Source organism: Hyla sarda, chromosome 1, assembly GCF_029499605.1.
Source record: "Hyla sarda isolate aHylSar1 chromosome 1, aHylSar1.hap1, whole genome shotgun sequence".
NCBI lineage: Eukaryota > Metazoa > Chordata > Amphibia > Anura > Hylidae > Hyla > Hyla sarda.
In genome coordinates this window covers 66,183,289-66,205,725 of record NC_079189.1, presented here as the reverse complement: position 1 = coordinate 66,205,725, position 22,437 = coordinate 66,183,289, and positions in this window count along the sequence as shown.

The window sequence follows — 22,437 nt, the reverse complement described above, 5'->3', positions numbered from 1 at the left end:
AGTTAGTGTAGTTCATAAAATAGTGTCTGTTTGATGGTGATCTCACAATTCTTTTGTGATTTTTTCCCCAAAGTTTATTTTTAACAGCATACAAAAGGTGTGTTGTCTTAGGTTTTTCCAGTTTGCAGTGTGTCCAGAGACATTACATCACTATTCAGCAAATGAAAGGGAGCCTGTCTTTGCTTCAATGGGTAAAGCAACCTCTGGGTGGGAGGGAGATCATTCTGAAAGTAATTGTACTTTTGCAACAGCTGTAGGAACCCTTGTAAGAATACATTGGTGTCAGGATTCGGCAGGATGGTGGTGGATCCTCTGAGTCAGTGAGGGATTGGCGTGGACCGTACAGGAGGATCGGTTCTAAGTTGCTACTGGTTTTCACCAGAGCCCGCCGCAAAGCGGGATGGTCTTGCTGCGGCGGAAGCAACCAGGTCGTGTCCTCCGGTAGCGGCTCAACCTCACTGACTGCTGTGACAGGCGTAGTACAAAGGAGAAGGCAGAAGCGTGGTCGGACGTAGCAAAGGTCAGGGCAGGCGGCAAGGTTCACAGGCGAGAGGACAATAGCAACGGGTACGGCAACGGGCAAGGCAAAACACAACTGTAGGGAACGCTTTCAAAATGGCACAAGGCACAAAGATCCGGCAAGGGCAGGAAGGGGAAGAGCTCTTAAATAGGCAGGGACACAGTGGGGGAATCAGGAACAAGCGCATCAATTATTGGTGCGCTGGCCCTTTAAATTTACTATAGACGGCGCGCGCACACCCTGGGGAGCGGGGCCGCTCAAGCCGGAAAGACGAAGACGGGGCCGCAGCGCGCCGGAGCGCAGGTGAGAAGGAGGGGGACGCGGCGCGTGAGCGGTGGCCAGCCGCCACGCGAGCTGCGTCCCCAGGACAATAGGACCCGCGCTCCCGGTCGGTGTCTCTGACCGGGAGACGCCGGGGAGCGGGGGCAACGGAGGTAGGCAGCGGGCGCTCCGATCCGGAGGCGGGGATCGGAGCGCTCGCTGTAACATTTGGTCTATTGCATGGAATGCAGCTCATTTGTGCTTCAATGTGCTTCAAATTACCTCACACTTACAATCAAGAAATCATGGGACTTGTAGTTGGAGGGAGGGAACTCCAACTAGAAATAGCGAGTTCACAAAAAGATAGCCACAGCGTTATGGTAATTTCACAACATAGCCATTTAACGCCAAGAAAACCACAGATCCTTCCTAAGTTCATTACTGTCTGGCAGGTACATACTAAAATCAACTTATGGTGGACAACTAGTGTTCAGAGCAAATATTTAAAATGCTAATTTTTTCTGCAAATATCGGCACTTCGCGATTTCACAAATATTTAGACTAAAGACATATATTCATAATGACAAATATTCATATTTTTTTGCGAATTTGCGAATATATGTGAATGTGCAAATATTTGTGAATAAGCAAATTTTATTTATTTATTTATTTATATAGCGCTTACAGATTCCGCAGCGCTATATAAATATTCATAAATATGCAAATATGCAAATATTCGCAAATATCGGCACTTCCAGTCAGAGGACACTGATCCTCTTTTAGGTGAAAGATATAATCACGCATGCGAACTATGCGAATTTCATTACAAATTTTAGCATAAAAAAAAAAGAGAACAAACATAGTGAATATGCGAATCTAGCGAACATAGGACGAATTTTCGTCCATATATTCGCTAAATATTGTGAATTTGAATATGGCCCCTGCTGCTCATCACTATGGATAACGCCTTTAAGTTTTTAAGTTGTCCCATGCTGTATGTATATTAGGATCATGTAGTCCCTGGGGAATTCTTCTTCCTGAGGTAGGGACTGGCATGGGCAGACTGATTATCATTTTATGCTCACAGGTTTGCATATTGATACCCCCTCTATGATAAATGGAGTCAGCTGGGATTGTCTGGTGATCCATTTTTTGAAACTTCAATCTAGTGCTGTCCTGGCAAATGGTCTTTCTTTGAAATGTTAACTAACCTTTCTACAAACCATTCACAGTAAGCTGTCACATGTGTGTACAAGAGGAGTACCACTCTCATCATTGTGTAACCTGTATATGGAAAATGCATATTTTACCTCTCACAAAAGAGGTGATCCTGTTCCCCTTTTTCTCTGTAGCACATCTTCAGAAGCATCAGCGTGGAGGACATTATAGAGCAGTACTGAGCAGTGTAAGCTTTGAATCCAGATTTAGGATGAGATACAATGCTTACTAAAGCTTTTAACAGTTTTTGTTTCTTTCTGCCTCTATCTCCCTCTGCAGGTACTGTATCTCCTCCACTGCCTCCCCTCTTCATAGATTTCTACGGGCAGCATGAAATCTGATAGCTCAGTAAGCTGATCCAACCGAAGATTCATTTTTAGAAAGTTTTTACAATAAATGATAAGTTCAGGAGGGAAAGGGGAGAAGAAAAGGAGCTTGATAACGGAAAAAGAAAGGCATTTTTCTCCATTAAATAGATCATAGAGTTTTTCATATGCACTTGTACTACAGATTTAAGATTTAGTGGCTATTTTGGTTATTTTTTTTTTTTTTATGTGATTATTAACAAGTGGTATTGCTTCCATCTTTACTATTTGATGTGGTAAAAGAGACAGAGCAGTATTGCTGCCTCCACTAAATATTCACACTTGAATGAAGCCATAGATTTAAAGTTGTTATTACAATTCTAGTTGTCATTTCTCCTGTATATCTTGTTACACAGCACAGACTAATGTAGTTTTCTAGACATGTGTTCATACAGTGTTAATATAATAAACAGTCACCTCCAATTTTCATTTGTATTTAGTAAAAATGCAATACATTTCTCTATAAAGTACATTTAAATGTAAAAAGGGACTGAATGAAATTATAGAGGGGGGGGGGGGGGGGGAAAGCCCGCTTTTAATCTGGTGGAAGTAAAATGATGGAGGTTGAAGAAGAAGAAAAATCATGAGACATATTTAAAAATTCTGCTCAGGTTCCACTGGTGTCTGCAGGAGGAATGCCTAATGGGGATATTTCCACTCTCTCAGCAGGATAACGCTTTGCATGAACCAGCTCCCAGGAGAGATTGTTGTGTGCTCTCTCCATGCAACAAAGTTGAAAAAGCAGACTCACTAAAAAATATAGAACGGCTGGAGCCATTTCTATAAATGCAAACATTCTTTGCTTTTAATTTTAAAACTACAAAAATGAATACATTAAATATTACATATGTATATTTCTCTGGGACCAGGATTGCCTTATGGCTTGTCTTGTTTGGTGCAATTATTTTCTAAGCATGTGATTTAATAACACTTGTTTACAGTATTGTCTATTCTATATTGGGTTTGTCCCTTTTCCATATATAATAGGATTTTCCCACCAATACACTGTCTATGAGAAAAAGCAAAGGGGCTGCTGCAAAAAGAAGCCCCCTCTTTGATATACACCTATGTAGCATGCGAGCCCATTCATTTTAAAGAGTGGCGTGTAGTAACACATTTACACTGCATAATAAATAAGAAGCTATTATTAGTTTTTCACTGCAATAATAGACGGTCCCTAGGGATCCTACAGAGGTTGTCCAGATGGAGTATCCAGGAATAGAAGAACAGCTTATTTTTTCTTAAAACAGCACCATACCTATCCCCAGGTTGTGTGTGGAATTACAACTTAGCTCTATTCACTTAAAGGAGTACTCTAGTGCAGAGTATTCCTGCTCCGTCCTGCTCGGGCTGCAAAATAAATGAAAATGAACCATCACTCACCTCCCTGGGTTCCCGCGGAGCGCCACTACAGCTGATCGGTCCTCCGGTCCATCCTCTTCATACTCCCGGGTGTAACGAAGCGTCACATGGCGCTCAGCCTATCGCCGGCCGAGGCAGAACATCGCGGCGGCCGACGATAGGCTGAGCGCCATGTGACGCTTCATTTTCATTTATTTTGCAGCCCGGGCAGGACGTAGCAGTAATACTCTGCACTAGAGTACTCCTTTAAAGGCGTACTCCGGCGCTAAGACATCTTATCCTCTATCCAAATGGGGCCCCGCCGCTGGGGACCCCTGTGATCTTGCACGCAGCACCCCGTTATAATCAGTCCCCGGAGCATGTTCGCTCCGGGTCTGATTACTGGTGATCACGAGGGCAGGAGCATTGTGACATCACGGCCCCGCCCATGTGTGACATCAGGCTCCGCCCTCTTAATGCAAGCCTATGGGAGGGGGCGTGACAGCTGTCACAATGCTCCGGCCCCCGTGATCACCAGTAATCAGACCCGGAGCAAACATGCTCCGGGGACTGATTATAACGGGGTGCTGCGTGCAAGATCACAGGGGTCCCCAGCGGCGGGACCCCCGCGATCAGGCATCTTATCCCCTATCCTTTGGATAGGGGATAAGATGTCATAGTGCCGGAGTACCCCTTTAAATGGAGCTGGAGATGCAGGGGTGGCACCTTTTTTTATATATATGAAACCTGCTCTGTTTTTCTAACCCTCTATTTCTAAACACCTTTAAAGGTCCCATAGATTTGCTTGGGACATCCAGCATCGGACAACCCAGAATCTGTCTGATCTTGTGAGTTTTTCTCAGACTACGAGATTGCCCTGGAAGTTTGAATGTACGCTGCCGCCAGAAAGAAGGGAGACTAATGGTTTAAGTTCAATAAAAATGAATTGTCTAGTCCTTAATGATAAGCTGGGTCTCAACCTATTATTTACAACTCTTTAGCAGGTTGACACGTTTCCAAAAAGCCTATTATTCATTATCAGTGAGGAAGATTCCTCATGTTCAGAGAAGTCAATGAGAGAGATTTATCAATAGTGCCACAAGGGCTCTTGGCATTTTGCAGTACAGGAATACGAGAAACAGTGATGTCACAGGACAGGAATAATAAATACAATGATATCAGAGTCCAGCAATAACACATGATTTTACAGTACAGGTATAACAATTACAGTGGTGCTACAGCACATATACCATGTAAAAGAAACAGTGATATCACAGTGCATAGCTTATAAACATAAGGACCTCACAGAACAGGCATGATAAACACGGTTCACAGTAAATGAATAATAAATACAATGATGTCACAGCGCAGGGATACTAAATGGGGGGGGGGGGGATTCCGACTAAGAAATTATCAGTCTATAAGTTTAATAGTAAGTTTATTTGAACAGTGAGAGGCAAAATAACTACAAAAAAGCAATGTCCCGCCCCAGTCGGTGATAGGCTGAGCCCACTGTTATGTAAGGAGCTCTGTCCGGCTTCTTACATGACAGTGGCCTCAGCCTATCACAGGCCAAGGCGGGACATCGCTACGGCCGGTGATACGTCTACGGCTCTGCAGCGTCCCCGTCCCCAGGAAGTGGAATGACGTCAGCACTGCTGGACCGTGAGGCCTGTTCCGGACCAACGGGGGCTCGTAGGAAGGTATGTTTGATTTTATTTTGTTTATTTTTGAGGCCCGGGCACGGGCATATATAAATGTGTACCACTACAGTTGTCCTTTAAATGGGCACTGTCATGAAATAAAAAAATTGATATGTTGTAGTACTTAAGTACTACAACATATCTCTAATATAGTTTAATTAAAAAAAGTGATTTTAAACCAGTTTAAAATCACTTTTAAATTCGGCCACTAGGGGTCGCCCTCCTAGTGGCCGAATGCATTCGGCAGTGACGTCACTACAGAATTTCGTCTCATTTGAGCCTGGCAAATGAGTCGAAATTCTAGTCACTGCGGTGCTCGCTCCCGCCTGTCAATCAAACAGGCGAGAGCGAGCACAGTGAAATCCAGGGCTGCGCATTGGCTCCCTGGACTCACACACTGGCCGCCTCCCTGCTGCATATTCTCCCTGCAGCAGGGAGGAACATGGCTCTTACCTCTGCTTACAGCCCCGGCTCCAGTGGGGATACGCCGCCTCCTCACTGCTCCTGTCATTGCCGGGGGGAGCTCGTTATATGGAGCAACAAGTGTATGCCCGGCTTCCTGTCATGCTCCTACACTCTGGTAACTCTCTCTATGGTTCTGGAGGACTTTCAATCCTCCAGAAACATAGAGACAGTTTCCAGAGTGTACGGGCATGACAGGAAGCCGGGCATACACTTGTTGCTTGCTACGGACCCCCGCTCATGGTCCGGCACAGGTGAGGAGGGGGGGGGGGGGGGTCTTCCAACACAGGGTGCCTCCAGTTGTTTCCCCACTACAACTCCCAGCATGCCCTGACAGCAAATAGATGTCAGGGCATGCTGGGAGTTGTGGTGGTGAAACAGCTGGAGGCACCCTGTCCTGAGAACTATGGGCGGAACTCGGCCCCCAGCAGGCATCAGTGACGTGGTGCCTGCTGGGGAAGTCTGCCTGGTAGTGAGCACACTACCAGGCAGACAAAATGCCATTTTTAAGATAATAAAAAAAAAAAATAAAGGCAGGGAGGGGGTTAGGGATAGATGGGCAATAGGCAGGGACAGAAAAAAAAAAAAAGAGGATGGTGGGAGCTACCCTTTAAGTTATGAATTGATTTGTAAATATGTATTTAATCAATCATCAAGATTTCTGGCTCCCATATGTCTTTTATACAGGTAATAAGCTAAGACTAGGAGCACTCTTTTAACAACTGGTGCCAGAAAGTTAAACAGATTTGTAAATTACTTCAATTAAGAAATCTTAATCCTTCCAGTACTTATCAGCTGCTGTATACTACGGAGGATGTTGAGTTGTTCTTTTCTGTCTGACCATAGTGCTCTCTGCTGACACCTCTGTCCATGTCAGGAACTGTCTGGAGCAGGAGAGGTTTGCTATGGGGATTTGTTCCTACTCTGGACAGTTCCTGATATGGACAGAGGTGACAGCAGAGAGCACTGTGGTCAGACTGAAAAGAACAACTCAACTTCCTCTGTAGTACACAGCAGCTGATAAGGATATCTTTATAGAAGTTATTTACAAATCTGTTTAACTTTCTGGAGCCAATTGATATAAAAAAAAAATGTTTTACACCAGAGTACCCCTTTCGCCCCTTAAGGACGCAGGGTTTTTCCATTTTTGCATATTCATTTTTTCCTCATCACCTTCTAAAAATCATAATGCTTTAAATTTTGCACATACAGACCAATTTTTTTTTACACCACCAATTGTACTTTATAATGACATCAATCATTTTACTCCAACATTTAAGGTGAAACCTTTACATTTTTTAGTACCCTTAGGGGACTTTTAGGAGGAATCCGTAGATTCCACATACAGATCAATGAGATTCCATAGAACCACATTATTCTGTGTGCTCTGCACCTGATTGATAAAGCCTAGTTCAGCCAGGCTCTATCAATAACAGTATGTCGCAGGCTCGATACACCGCTTGCCATGTCAGGATGAGCCGGCTCGTTCTTAGATGGCAACTGATTAAAGGGAGTGCTCTTAATCTCAGCTTGTTACCTGTATAATAGACATCTTTTCACAGAAGTAAATCAATTTATTTAGATTACAAACTCTTCATTGTGGCCAAGACCAAAGATCTGTCCAAGGATGTCAGGGACAAGATTGTAGACCTACACAATGCTGGAATGGGCTACAAGACCATTGCCAAACAGCTTGGTGAGAAGTTTACAACAGTTGGTGCGCTTATTCACAAATGGAAGAAACACATAATAACTGTCAAACTCCCTCGGTCGGGGACATTTTCTGGGCAGGTGCATATAAGTTCAGGTGCAGTAAATACATAAATATTTCTACAGATATATTATATTAAACTTCCAGCTAAGGGGAGTTAGATGGTGGTCACATGGTCTTGTGACACACCAACCACTGAAGGAGTATTTACTAATACTCCTTACAAAAATGCTTACAAAAATGGTTGTTACCAAATGAAGTGCGGTTTTCTGGTGACTGGCACTGAGGATGGGAAGAGTATGGGGGAACATCTCTTCTTACTATGGGAAACATGTAGAATAGCACTCTCTGTGTTATGCTTTTTTCTTCCGTTATACATGCCTTCCTGAGTAAAAACCCCTTTAATGTTTTCTCCTCACTTTACAGAGAGGGGGGTTTCTGGGTGCTGGAAAGCCCCGCGGAAATTTACCAATGGGTTCAGACCTGAGTTTACTTTGAGACTTAAAGGGGTACACTACCCAGAGACATCTTATCCCCTATCCAAAGGATAGTGGATAAGACACATGATCGCAGGGGTCCCGTCACTGGGAACCCCCGTGATCTCCGTGCAAGGGGGCTGTGCGCGGCAGTCCCAGCATCCGCTGGGACTGCCGCCCACAGCACCCATACACGGAGATCACGGGGGTTCACAGCGATGGGACCTCTGCAATCATGTGTCTTATCCACTATCCTTTGGATAACGGATAAGATTTCTCTGGGCAAAGTACCCCTTTAATTTTACTTACATGCTTACTTTCCAGAACGGTGTACAGAGTGTCATTTCTGAGAAGTAGTACTCAAAATGTTATTATTTACCCTTCATATATGAACATGACTGTAGATCTATATAAGATACATTGTCTGAAGTGACTGTCTGCCGATGAGTACAATATTATTGGCTTCTTGGTAGCTGATTTCTTATCTAGAAAACAGAGACAAGCTTTATTTTAAGTTGTGTCAAGTATTATAGAAATAACACGCATATCGCTTTAATTAGAACATTTTGTAGCGTACTTAAGTCAAGAACTACTTAGGTTGTTAATTTATTGGAAACTTCTGTGAAATGTGAAGATTACAGTAAAATACTTGAATTTAAAGAGTTTATTTTGGTGGTAAATGAGCCTTTTACATAAGCACCCTGTCTGCCTATATTTTAGTATCTGAGAATTAGAGAGACTATTTAAAAAAGATGGCAGTGGAGAAAAAGAGGTAGCCGACACTGGTATTATTCAGCTGCGCTCCGGTGCACTAGGGTCATGTTATGGAGTACAGTCCAGAGAATAAATGAATAAATTGGGGTGCTCAGTCCTTAGAATAGCATAGCAGTGCAGGTAAATGTTGAAGAAGAGATGTCAGAGGCACTCACCAATGCAGGTAAAATTCTGTACTTTATTCAACACAGAACAACAAACAGCAAGGGAATAGCGTGGGACGCCAAAAGGAGGTTGTGATAGCTATTTCGCGTTAGCAGTGCTTCTTCAGACCCTCCCCCTCATCTGTCGGCAAGGAATAAATACTCCTACTTGCTGACGTAGGTTAGTTGAGGCGTTTAGAAATGTGAATTAAAACCAGTGTACAAACACTACACAAATACACATTAAAAACAAATACTATGTGCAAAGAAACAAATACAACTCTATCTATACACAAAGAAACATTGTATAGGTAGAGTCTAGTATGTTTCTTTGCACATAGTATTTGTTTTTAATGTGTATTTGTGTAGTTTTTGGTTTTAATTCACATTTGTAAACGCATCACCTAACCTACGTGAGCAAGTAGGAGTATTTTATTCCATGCCGACAGGTGAGGGGGGAATTGTCTGAAGAAGCGCTGCTAGCGCGAAATAGCTGTCACACTTCCTGTTGACGTCCCACGCTATTCACCTGCTGTTTGTTGTTCTGCGTTGAATAAAGTACCGAATTTTACCTGCATTGGTGAGTGCCTCCGACATCTCTTCTGCCACTGTATTTCAAGCAGTTTTAATAGACAATTTTTAGGCATAGAAAGTATTTTTAAAGGAAGTTTTGTTATTACATTTGCATTGATTTGTTTTGTCCACTTTTTTAAGTCCTTTTGTGGAGTCTGTGAGAAAGCACTGTAAAATACAGCACACCCAAAGGGAAAAAAAAAAACATCACAAACCCCCAAACCTTTACCACAACACTACAAAGAACATTATATATGAAGACTTTTTAATACTTTTCTTTCTAGTAATATCTAACCGTAGCATTCTTGAAAAAGGTAAAATAATAAATAAATAAACAGGTTCAGAAAACATGGTCCACTACAACTAGTATGTTTTTTGTTTGTTTCGGAAACAAAAGTGGTGGTGTGCTGTCCAAAGTGGGGGGCCATGGATAAATGGGAACCTATGACAGCATATAAAAGCATATACAAAGCCAGAGGACAGAATGGAGAGACAAACGGGAGGTGACAAACTGGCAACTGATAATCAGGCAGCTTCACTGTTTTAATGATCTCTGTTGTTGTCACATCACTGTGTGCATCACTGCATGTACTATACTTGTATTATAACCACCTTGTTATTGTTGCACCTTATCGGCGGCACACACTCCATTTATTCCTATGGGGGCACTGAAAAGATCCGAGTACAGCCCGGGCCTTATCAGAGCTCCCATAGAAATGAATGGAGCGTGTGCTGTCTATCGGTCTACCTGTAGACGACACGTGCTCCTCACTGAGAGAGCCGGTATCTCATCCCGGTGATCGCGGGGGATAAGTTAATTGTAGCCAGAGAACTGCTATTCCTATTTCCACACAGATGGTAAACTGTTGTGAGCAGGGCCCTCGCCCCCTTGTTCATATTGTTAAAGGGATTATTTAGGATTGTAAAAGCAGAGCAGATTTTTTTCCCATGAACAGCACCACTCTTGTCCTAGGTTTTGTGGGGTATTACAGCTCAGTTTAATTTAAAGGGGTACTCCCATGGAAAACTTTTTTCCCTGATGTCCCTGATTTCCCTGATTTCTCTGATGTCGTAACCACAGTGCTCTCTGCTGACATCTCTGTCCATTTTAGGAACTGTCCAGAGCAGAAGAAAATCCCCATAGCAAACATATGCTGCTCTGGACAGCTCCTAAAATGGACAGCAGAGGTCAGTAGAGAGCACTGTGGTCGTGACATCAGAGAAATCTAAAAACTAAAGCATTTCCTCTGTAGCATATAGCCCCTAAAAGGTACTGGAAGGATTAAGATTTTTTTAATAGAAGTAATTTACAAATCTGTTTAACTTTCTGGCACCAGTTGATTTAAAAAGAAAAAGTTTTCCATGGAAGTACCCCTTTAAGGGATTGGAGGTTAGTGGTAATACCACATACAACCTGAGGACTGATGCTGTTTTTGGAAAAAAGCTGCTTGTTTTCTAATCCTACTTAATGTTGTGTTTTTTTTTTCTCGTAAATTTACATTTATATTGACATCATATTTATTGATAAGTGTATACTTCTTTTCCTTTTTATACAGTAACTAGAATGTGATCTTTTCCAGTACTGTGGAATCCCAAGGAGGTCCCGCTGCACTAGGTCTTTGTTAATGCAGCCCCAAACAGTATTGAGATCAATAATGCAATCCACATGAGAATAACAGCCACGCTTACTAAATGGGGCCCTGGTCAAATCCCTCAGCACCTGAGACCTGTGCTTTTAATAAAAAGAAGTATAGTATATGGGGGTAATGCTATGGCTGGATTGTATCACAATGTTACTATCTATATACTTTGACATCACTGTAATATATATATATATATATATATATATATATATATATATTTTATTAATGACATCACTGGGTTTAATACTACCATACTGTAATATCACTGGTCATTATCCCTGTATTGTAGCATTACTGTGTTTATTATAACCATACTATGACATCACTGTTTATTATCCCCATACCATGGCATCACTAATTATTAAAATTATACTAAGATATCACTGTTAATTATATCCATACTATGACATCACTGTTTATTATGCCCATACCATGGCATCGTTGTTTATTATTACCATACTATGACATCACTGTTTATTATAACCATACTATGACATCACTGTTTATTATAACCATACTATGACATCACTGTTTATTATAACCATACTATAACATCACTGTTTATTATAATCATTCTTCGACATCACTGTTTATTATAATCATTCTATGACATCACTGTTTATTATAACCATACTATGATATCACTGTTTATTATAACCATACTATGACATCACTGTTTATTATAATCATTCTATGACATCACTGTTTATTATAACCATACTATGACATCACTGTTTATTATAATCATTCTATAACATCACTGTTTATTATAACCATACTATGACATCACTGTTTATTATAATCATTCTATGACATCACTGCTTATTATAATCATTCTATGACATCACTGTTTATTATAATCATTTTATGACATCACTGTTTATTATAATCATTCTATGACATCACTGTTTATTATAACCATACTATGACATCACTGTTTATTATAACCATACTATAACATCACTGTTTATTATAACCATACTATGACATCACTGTTTATTATAATCATTCTATGACATCACTGTTTATTATAATCATTCTATGACATCACTGTTTATTATAACTATACTATGACATCACTGTTTTTTATAACCATACTATGACATCACTGTTTATTATAATCATTCTATGACATCACTGTTTATTATAATCATTCTATGACATCACTGTTTATTATAACTATACTATGACATCACAGTTTTTTATAACCATACTATGACATCACTGTTTATTATAATCATTCTATGACATCACTGTTTATTATAACCATACTATGACATCACTGTTTATTATAACCATACTATAACATCACTGTTTATTATAACCATACTATGACATCACTGTTTATTATAACTATACTATGACATCACTGTTTTTTATAACCATACTATGACATCACTGTTTATTATAACCATACTATGACATCACTGTTTATTATAACCATACTATGACATCACTGTTTATTATAACCATACTATGACATCACTGTTTATTATAACCATACTATGACGTGCTATCATCAACACAATCGCTGTTACATGTTATCATCTATTGTAATAATAAAGGTTTCTAAACACTAGATAATGCTTGTGAAAGTATTCATCCCCTCCAGTGATGTGTATAAGTGAAGGTTAAAGTTCTGTAAATGCATTCTTTTTTACTTTAATGCCTGTGAACAGTAAATGTATTTATTTTTAGTTTATACAACCTTTATTTTTTTTTTTGTAAGATTCTATCAGGTTGTATCGGACTTTTAGTCCTAGCACAAATTCCCAGTTGGATTAGGTTCTGGACCTCCTTGTCTACTCCAGGACATTATTAAATGTTATTTCTAGCCATTTCTGTGTAACTTTGGCTTTATGTCTCAAGTTGATGTCTTAGTAAAAAATGAATCTTCCCAGGTGGTTTCTCTGCTGCAGACTACAGCAGGTTTACCTCCAGGATGGCTTTTATTTTTCTGCATTCATTTCAACCTGGATCCTTACAAGCCTCATAATGATGGGGCCTAGAAACATAGAAACATAGAATGTGTTGGCAGATAAGAAGCATTTGGCCCATCTAGTCTGCCCAATACTCTGAATCCAGGTCTGTATAGTAAGCACTGTCTGCACTCTGCAGGGCTGGTCTCTCTGCAGCTCCTGGGCTCAGCACTGCCCCATGCTATCTTCCTGTCACCCAGGTTGCTGCCTCCACACAGTAAATTACCCCCCTCAGCTTACTATGCAGACCCAGGTGACAGGCAGGAAGATGCTGAGAGATTCTTTAAAGGGGTACTCCACCGCTAGACATCCTTTGGATAGGGGATAAGATGTCTGATTGTGGGGGTCCCACCGCTGGCACTCGCCCCCTCCCATAGACTTGCATTGAGGGGGCGTGGCTGTGACATCATGAGTGTGGCCATGATGTCACAAGCCTCCATCCTGCATCGCCAGTCATCCGGCATGGATAGGGGACAAAATGTCTAGGGGTGGAGTGCCCCTTTAAGGATCTCTCCTCTCTCCTGAACCCCTGTCTGCTCATTAACATCCCCTGTCTGCCTTTTGTGTGTATATATATATATATATATATATATATATATATATATATATATGTATAGTGAAACGTCTTTGAGAAGACCACAGAAACTTGCATCAAAAATTCATCTTCTACAGGGGAAGTCAAAGAAAATGGGCACTATGCATAATGTACGTTAGGCCTGTGCCCTGCAAGGAATGGGCTGTGATCACATCCCAGCACACGCAACATGATGACACTATGCAGGGTAGATAATGAGTGGAGGCACTTTTGGGGGCACTATAAGAGGGCTAGCTACTGTCGGGAGCCCTATAAGGGGATAACAGTGTTGGGGCACTATTAGAAGGTAAAAGTGTGGAGGCTCTGTTAGAAGGTAACAGTGTGGGAGCAGAATTTCTGTGAGACAATAGTATTAAATAGGGCACTATAGATAAAAAGTTTATATAGATGGAAAAGTGCAGAGCTGAAAATGTTTGTCCAGCAGATTTTACAGAGACAAGTCACAGCTGGAAGAAGTCACCTGCGAATTACTGGAAGTAACTGCCCTGTAATCACTATATAGTCACTGTATGGGAGTAATATCGGTCAGTGTATAGTGTTCTTTATACAGTCACAGTATGATGGTATCATAAACCACAGTAGTAGACAAATAGTGGCACAGCTTCCAGATATTATACTTGAAACAAGTAAGAGATCCACTTCAGGGGAGGTAGCTCAATTGTAAATGCAATACCAGGGGGTGCAGATTATGACTGGATAATACCATCATACTGTACGGTGAGAGGCAGGAAAGAAAATCGCACTCACCCTCTGTAGTTGCAGTAATGAAGTTTTATTTTTCCAAGGTGTTCTTTGGAAAAGAAAGGCGTGAGGTGTGGAGGGTTCCGGGACAAACAACAAGTTTCACACCTGAACGGTGCTTCCTCTGGTTTTAGAACGACGCTGGGGAGAAAGGGGCTGGATTTAAACTCCCCGCGTCCAGTGATGTAATCGATCAGCTGATACTGCCAGAACTGTCGTGGATACCTAAGACTAAGGTGCAAGTTGGTTATCAAAGATATCCAGCAAACAAAACGGAAAGAAGGGGGGAGGGGGAAAGATAATAGAGATCAAGTATTTGCAGAAAAATGGAGTGATGAACAGAGCAGATAAATGAAAAAAAGGAGGATTTTGGAAGAATTAAAATGAAAAAACAGAAAAGAAAATTGGAAGAGCAAAAACTAAAAACTGGAACTGGAGTGAGGCACAGTCTATAGAAATACACTTAAGTCCTGACGGTCGTTAAGACCCAGTCTGTTCATCGCTCCGGTGTGCATAATCCACTTCTCCTCGCACTGGAGTAGTGTTCTGTGACTATCAATGCTGGGAGTGCGTTCTTTTATCCTTTGAAGTCCGCAGAAGGTAAGGGATTCCCCTCTTAGTCGAATGCAACCATGACCTCTGATATTCTCTAAATCTCACCCATGGTGGTCTTATAGTGGAACTTATGTAGAATCTTCTACATGGGCAGATCACGGCATACACGACCAACTCCGTTCTACAGCAGGTGAAATCTTTGACGTGAATATCAGTTCTTCCTAATTGGAAGTTTTTTCCTGGAATGAAGAATTTACAGTGCGGACAATTCCCGCATCTGTAGTTTCCTGCCCGGCTGGTGGTAAGTAGACAATTCTTTTCCTCTTCATTACTTTTAGGGATAGGAGGAAGGGTGCTCTGCACCAGTAGATTACTGATACTTTAACTTTTTCGAAAAGATACCATGGGTTTTTCGACCTCGACCGATTTGAAAAAAGGATCATTTTCAATGATGAACCAATTGTTTGTAATGATGTGTTTGATGGTGTCAGCCATCACATTATACTTAAAGGAGAAAATTAATCGGGGATTATTATTTTCACTAGTTTTTCTTTTTCTGTGTTTGGTTTTTTTTTGTACTCTTTTGTTATTAACTCGTGTCTGGGGATTTTTCTTGCTTTTTTCAAGGCCGGATTTAGATCCATTAACGGGTAACCTCCTTTATGAAATCGCTGTATAAGATCGTTGGCTTGTATTTCAAAATCATTATCTTTTTTTATTGATTTTTCTTAATCTAAGAAATTGACTATACGGAAGGGCTTCTTTTGTATGACTGGGATGGAAGCTGTCATGATGTAACAAATTACTTGAGGCTGTGGGCTTGCGATATCCTTTTGTGAAAAAATGATGACCGTTTTCTATGACCAGTAGTACATCGAGGAATTCCATGGTTTTGTCACTTATTTTCTTGGTGAACTTCATGTTCATATTGTTGATACTTATGTGTTCCACAAATTCATCGAAGAAAAGAAAAAATGATAAATTTATCCGGGATAAACAGGACTACGAGGAGAAAAAAGTATTTTCATGGAACAAAATTCCGTCTTCTAATAGTAATAGAAAAACCTATAATAAAAAACGCACTCACCCTCGGCAGAAGAAAAATAAAGATTATTGGACCACCGACTCAAAATCCAGCAACTCTGACGATCAAACAGGAAAAAATGCAAAGAAAAATAATCAGTCGCACAACCCAGCCGTAACCACAGAAAACACACCTAGTAGCTCTGTTAACCCCCAACAAATCCCTTTAGGAGGAAGATCAGAAGAGGAGGCAGAGGACAAAACCGGAGTAGGAGCTCGGACCCAGAGGAAACGGAAGCAAGTAAAATGGTTTACACAGGATTAGAAGAATTTTCCTTTATCAATTTAACTAAAGAACCACTGGACGATGCAACCTTGAGAGTTTTGACAAAAGGCCTGTTTTTTGTATACCTACCAGTTTCGACCCCATTCAATTTGAAATTGATCTGTACAAGGATATCAGAAAATGAACCTGTTTTGTTTTTTCAACAGAAAAAATGATCCACATTCCAACTTAGAAAAAAAGAAAATTCTTCCTAGTAAAAAGGAGAAAATCGGGAAACTAGGTTTCTTCGTAGAAAATACATCTATTAATATAGAATGGAAAGAAGTGGCCCTCCTCGTGAGCCTCACAGAGGAGGGTTATTCTTCGGGAGAAGACGAAACCCCAACAATAAAAAAAGAAAAAAAACTTTTTTTGTGGAGGAGTGGCATCTACTTTTAACCCTCCAGTACAACATGGCGGCTGTCTAGACATCTTTTTCCAGCAGGTCCTCAAACAAACTAAAGCCTTAATTTACCCTTAAGTCACCCCAAACCTCCCAAAAGATGAAGTTCGGGCACTTAAGAAATTAGAGCAGAGAAAAGACTGGGTAATTAAAAAAGCCAATAAAGGCCAGAACGTTGTCATAATGACAAAAGATTACTATATTGAAGAAGCTGAGAGGCAATTACATGACTGTTGTTACGCCGAGCGCTCCGGGTCCCTGCTCCTCCCCGGAGCACTCGCGGCGTTCGTCTCCGTGCAGCAACCCGGTCAGACCCGCTGACCGGGAGCGCTGCACTAGTGTCACCGCCGGGGATGCGATCCACGTAGCTGGACACGCCCGCCCGCGGCTCGCATCCCAATCTCCTCACCTGCCCTGTCCTCTGTCTGCTCAGTCCAGGCGCGCGCGGCCTAGGGCCCCCATCCAAAACGGGGCCCCTGAAAAGCTTTAGGGAATTACTAACAATACTGCATTTTGTGCAAAATCGCAGTAAAAGCGCAGCGTTTTTGCCGCGATTTTACCGCGATTTCGCGCAAAATGCAGTATTCAGGGCTTAAGGCACTAACACTCCTCCCCCTGTCCTCAGAATTCTGGAGGAGCATTGCTTGCGCTCCACTAATCAGACGTCACCAAGCTCAGGCAGTGCTCCACTAGTAAACCCCCCTCCCATCCTCATCATATTTAGTGGAGGAATGAACGCTGCTTGCGCTCCACTGCTCGGGGCCCCTGGCGATCGCTGCCAGCACTTTTTTTTTATTCTACTATTTGCGGCCCTGCAGAGCTGAGGAGGACAGAGGCTGCTGGGAGCCCCTACTGACATGACCCTGGGGCAGAAGCAAGGCAGCCTCAGCCAACCCGATCTCCAGCAATCATCTCCTGGGGGTAAGGAGAGGCTTTGGGTTGGGGACATGTATTGTATATGTGTGTGTCACGATTCGGCTTACAGGTAGTGGATCCTCTGTGTCAGCGAGGGATTGGCGTGGACCGTGCTAGTGGACCGGTTCTAAGAGGCTACTGGTGTTCACCAGAGCCCGCCGCAAAGCGGGATGGTCTTGCTGCGGCAGTAGCAACCAGGTCGTATCCACTAGCAACGGCTCAACCTCGCTGACTGCTGAGAAGGCGTGGGACAGAAGGACTAGGCAGAGGCAAGGTCAGACGTAGCAGAAGGTCGGGGCAGGCGGCAAGGTTCGTAGTCAAGATGGATAGCAGGAGTTCAGGTAACACAGGCTTTGGACAACACTAAACGCTTTCACTGGCACAAGGCAACAAGATCCGGCAAGGGAGTATAGGGGCAGTGAGCAGATATAGTCTGGGAGCAGGTGGAAGCCAATTAAGCTAATTGGGCCAGGCACCAATCATTGGTGCACTGGCCCTTTAAGTCTCAGAGAGCTGGCGCGCGCGCGCCCTAGAGAGCGGAGCCGCGCGCGCCAGCACATGACAGCAGGGGACCGGGACGGGTAAGTGACCTGGGATGCGATTCGCGAGCGGGCGCGTCCCGCTGTGCGAATCGCATCCCCGACGGCCATGACAGTGCAGCGCTCTCGGTCAGCGGGACTGACCGGGGCGCTGCAGGGAGAGAGACGCCGTGAGCGCTCCGGGGAGGAGCGGGGACCCGGAGCGCTAGGCGTAACAGTGTGTATATGATTTTTTATGTGTACATGTATTATGTGTGCATGATAGATATATGTGTATGTATGATGTGTGTATGTGTGTTAGATGTCTATGTATATATGTATGTATGATGTGTGTATGTATGAGGTTTGTTACAGTGTGTCACCCTAGTAGTAAGGAGATTACATGAGGAGGAGGTTTGTTACGGTGTCACCCCAGTAGTAAGGAGATTACATGAGGAGGAGGATTAATTTCCCCCATCACTATTAAGGACATTCCTGTGTCCCGAAAGATCTTTTCGGGACACAAGATTGCCCGCATTAACTCTCTGCGGCACTGCATTAACTTTAAAAACACAGGGGTGCACGCCAGAGAGAGAGCACGCCGGGACGTCACTGACATCCCGTGCATGAGCCCATAGGAACGGAGGCGAAGAGCATCGAGCAGGAGGACGCCCGCTGGCCAGCATGGTAAGTCACCAGCGGCACGTCATCTTCAGTGCTCAGACCTCTGCTCCTCTGGTCCTGGGACCTACTGCTATGGCATATAAGCCAGGAAGAGGTTAGAGCACTGAAGCAGGGCAACAGATAGACATACAGCCTCCAGCCATACACTGTATATGGCTGGAGGCTGTATGTCTGTGGGGGAACATACTGCCAACCTAATATGGGGGAACTATAATGCCAACCTAATGTGGGGGGACTATACTGCCAACCTAATGTGGGGGAACGATACTGCCAACCTAATGTGGGGAAACTATACTGACAACCTAATGTTGGGGGGGAACTGTGCTGCCAACTTAATATGGGGGGGGACTATGCTGCATAGTTAAAGGGGAAGTCCACTGCCCCAGTGTTCGGAACATTTTCAGCAGGCCAGGGGCGGGCGAGGCAAGGGAAAGGGGTGGCAACAGCTGGAGGCACAAAATGGGTCGGGTTACCTGCAGATCCACATATGTTTCCGGCACGGAAATTCCATTTTCTGTGTCCGCACAGAATTCATGGCTGTCTATGAGACGCTGCATTCCTGTGCAGTCCTAGTGCTGGCATATTATGTCGGTGTCCTGCAGTTGCGGAATATCTGCACGGAGATTCTCCATGTGGACGTTCTGTCTGTGAACTTAGCCTTATAGTATATGTGGGTGCTATTACTGATAGGTAGCATTGAGATCACTGTTTATCTGTGTGCGATGACTATTTCTGTATAAAGAACAAGGTTACAATATAAGGTTAGGGCTAGATGGCAAAAATGGGTCGCACAGTCAAGGATCGCCATGTTGTTCTCCTTGAATCGTGCTGAATCTCAGCTAATGTAAGTAAATGTGGTCACACAGAGAAATCCAGCAAAAATCAGTTCTTGCTCTTTAGGTGGTTTATTAAACCCATAAAACAGCATTATAAAATGTATGGCTTTCTGTGACCCTGTGTTTTCCTGTAACCATACATTTTATGATGCCATTTTGCGTTGGATTTCTTGTCCTTACAAGTTGCTGTTGCTCCACAGGTGTCCGTGCACTTCGTTCTTGCAAAGGGGGGAGCTGAGATGATCTGCACTAAATGGTGTCACATTGTGACCCCCAAATTACCACAGCCACAAATTCATCCTGGATGGAATTATTAAGTTTCACAGGTTGTAGTCACAGCTATTTGTGGTTTTTAGCTCAATCTCATTTAGTCACATAAGCTGAGCAGCACAATTCAGGGGGTGCAACATAGTGATCTTTGATCAAGCAATCTGGGGGCCCCATTTTTCATTTTTGCCCAGGGCCTCACTTAGGCTAAAACCGGCCCTGCTTCCGTATATTCAATTTTTTAGATTAAGAAAAATCTATAAAAAAGATAATGATTTTGAAATACAAGCCAACGATCTTATACAGCGATTTCATAAAAGAGGTTACCCGTTAAAGGATTTAAATTCGGCCTTGGAAAAAGCAAGAAAAATCCCCAGACACGAGTTAATAACAAAAAAGTAAAAAAAAAACAAACAAACACAGAAAAAGAAAAACTAGTGAAAATAACAATCCCCGATTCATTTTCTCCTTTCAGTATAATGTGATGGCCGACACCATCAAACACATCATTAGAAACAATTGGTTCACAATTGAAAATGATCCTTTTTTCAAATCGGTCGAGGTCGAAAAACCCATGGTATCTTTTCAAAAAAGTAAAAGTATCAGTAATCTACTAGTGCAGAGCACCCTTCCTCCTATCCCTAAAAGTAATGAAGAGGAAAAGAATTGTCTACTTACCACCAGCCGGGCAGGAAACTACAGATGCGGGAATTGTCCGCACTGTAAATTTTTCATTCCAGGAAAAAACTTCCAATTAGGAGGAACTGATATTCACGTCAAAGATTTCACCTGCTGTAGAACGGAGTCGATCGCGTATGCCATGATCTGCCTGTGTAGAAGATTCTACATAAGTTCCACAATAAGACAACTATTGGTGAGATTTAGAGGTCTATTCACATGGAACATGGTTGCATTCGACTGATAGAGCATATCAGGTCGGCACATGAAGGTAAGGGGGAATCCCTTACCTTCTGCGGACTTCAAAGGATAAAAGAACGCACTCCCGGCATTGATAGTAACAGAACACTACTCCGGTGCGAGGAGAAGTGGATTATGTGCACCGGAGCGATGAACAGACTGGGTCTTAACGACCGTCAGGACTTAAGTGTATTTCTATAGACTGTGCCTCACTCCAGTTCCAGTTTTTAGTTTTTGCTCTTCCAATTTTCTTTTCTGTTTTTTTCATTTTATTCTTCCAAAATCCTCCTTTTTTTCCTTTATCTGTTCTGTTCATCACTCCATTTTTCTGCAAATACTTCATCTCTATTATCTTCCCCCCCCCACCTTCTTTCTGTTTTGTTTGCTGGATATCTTTGATCACTAACTTGCACCTTAGTCTCAGGTATCCACGACAGGTCCGGCAGTATCAGCTGATCGATTACGTCACTCGGGGAGTTCAAATCTAGCCCCTTTCTCCCCAGCGTCGTTATCAAACCAGAGGAAGCACCGTTCAGGTGTGAAACTTGTTGTTTGTCTTGGAACCCTCCACACCTCACGCCTTTCTTTTCCAAATGAACACCTTGGAAAAATAAAACTTCACTACTGCAACTACAGAGGGTGAGTGCGATTTTCTTTCCTGCCTCTCACGTACAGTATGATGGTATTATCCAGTCATCATGTGGTAGTCATATGTAATCATGTTGTTGCCACCAATTATTTATGCCCTGCAAGGAAGTATCGTTGGTATCACTGTGGAAGGAAATTTTAAAGAAAACTGCAATTTTACAACTTTTGGGGTTTTTCACTTTTACACAGTACACTTTATGGTAAAAATGTTATATTTCTGTAGGTCAATAGAATTAAAACTATTTCAAATTTATATAGTTTTTCTATTATTGCACTGGTTTAAAAAAAAATACAAAGTCCTACTGTGACCTCCCGCATGCAGGGTTGTTTGAGGGCTCATTCTTTGTGCTGTAATCTGTAGTTTTAATCACTTTAACCCCTTAAGGACCCAGCCAATTTTCACTGTAGGACCCGGCCATTTTTTGAACATCTGACCACTTTCACTTTAAGCATTAATAACTCTGGGATGCTTTTACCTTTCATTCTGATTCCGAGAACGTTTTTTCGTGACATATTCTACTTTATGTTAATGGTAAAATTTTGTCAATACTTGCATCGTTACTTGGTGAAAAATTCAAAAATTTGATGAAAAAATTTAAAATTTAGCATTTTTTTTTTACTTTGAAGCTCTCTGCTTACAAGGAAAATGAATATTCCAAATAAATTATATTTTGATTCACATATACAACATTTCTACTTTATGATTGCATCATAAAATTGACATGTTTTTACTTTTGGAAGACATCAGAGGGCTTCAAAGTATAGCAGCAATTTTCCAATTATTCACCAAATTTTCAAAATCAAAATGTTTCAGCGACCAGTTCTGTTTTGAAGTGGATT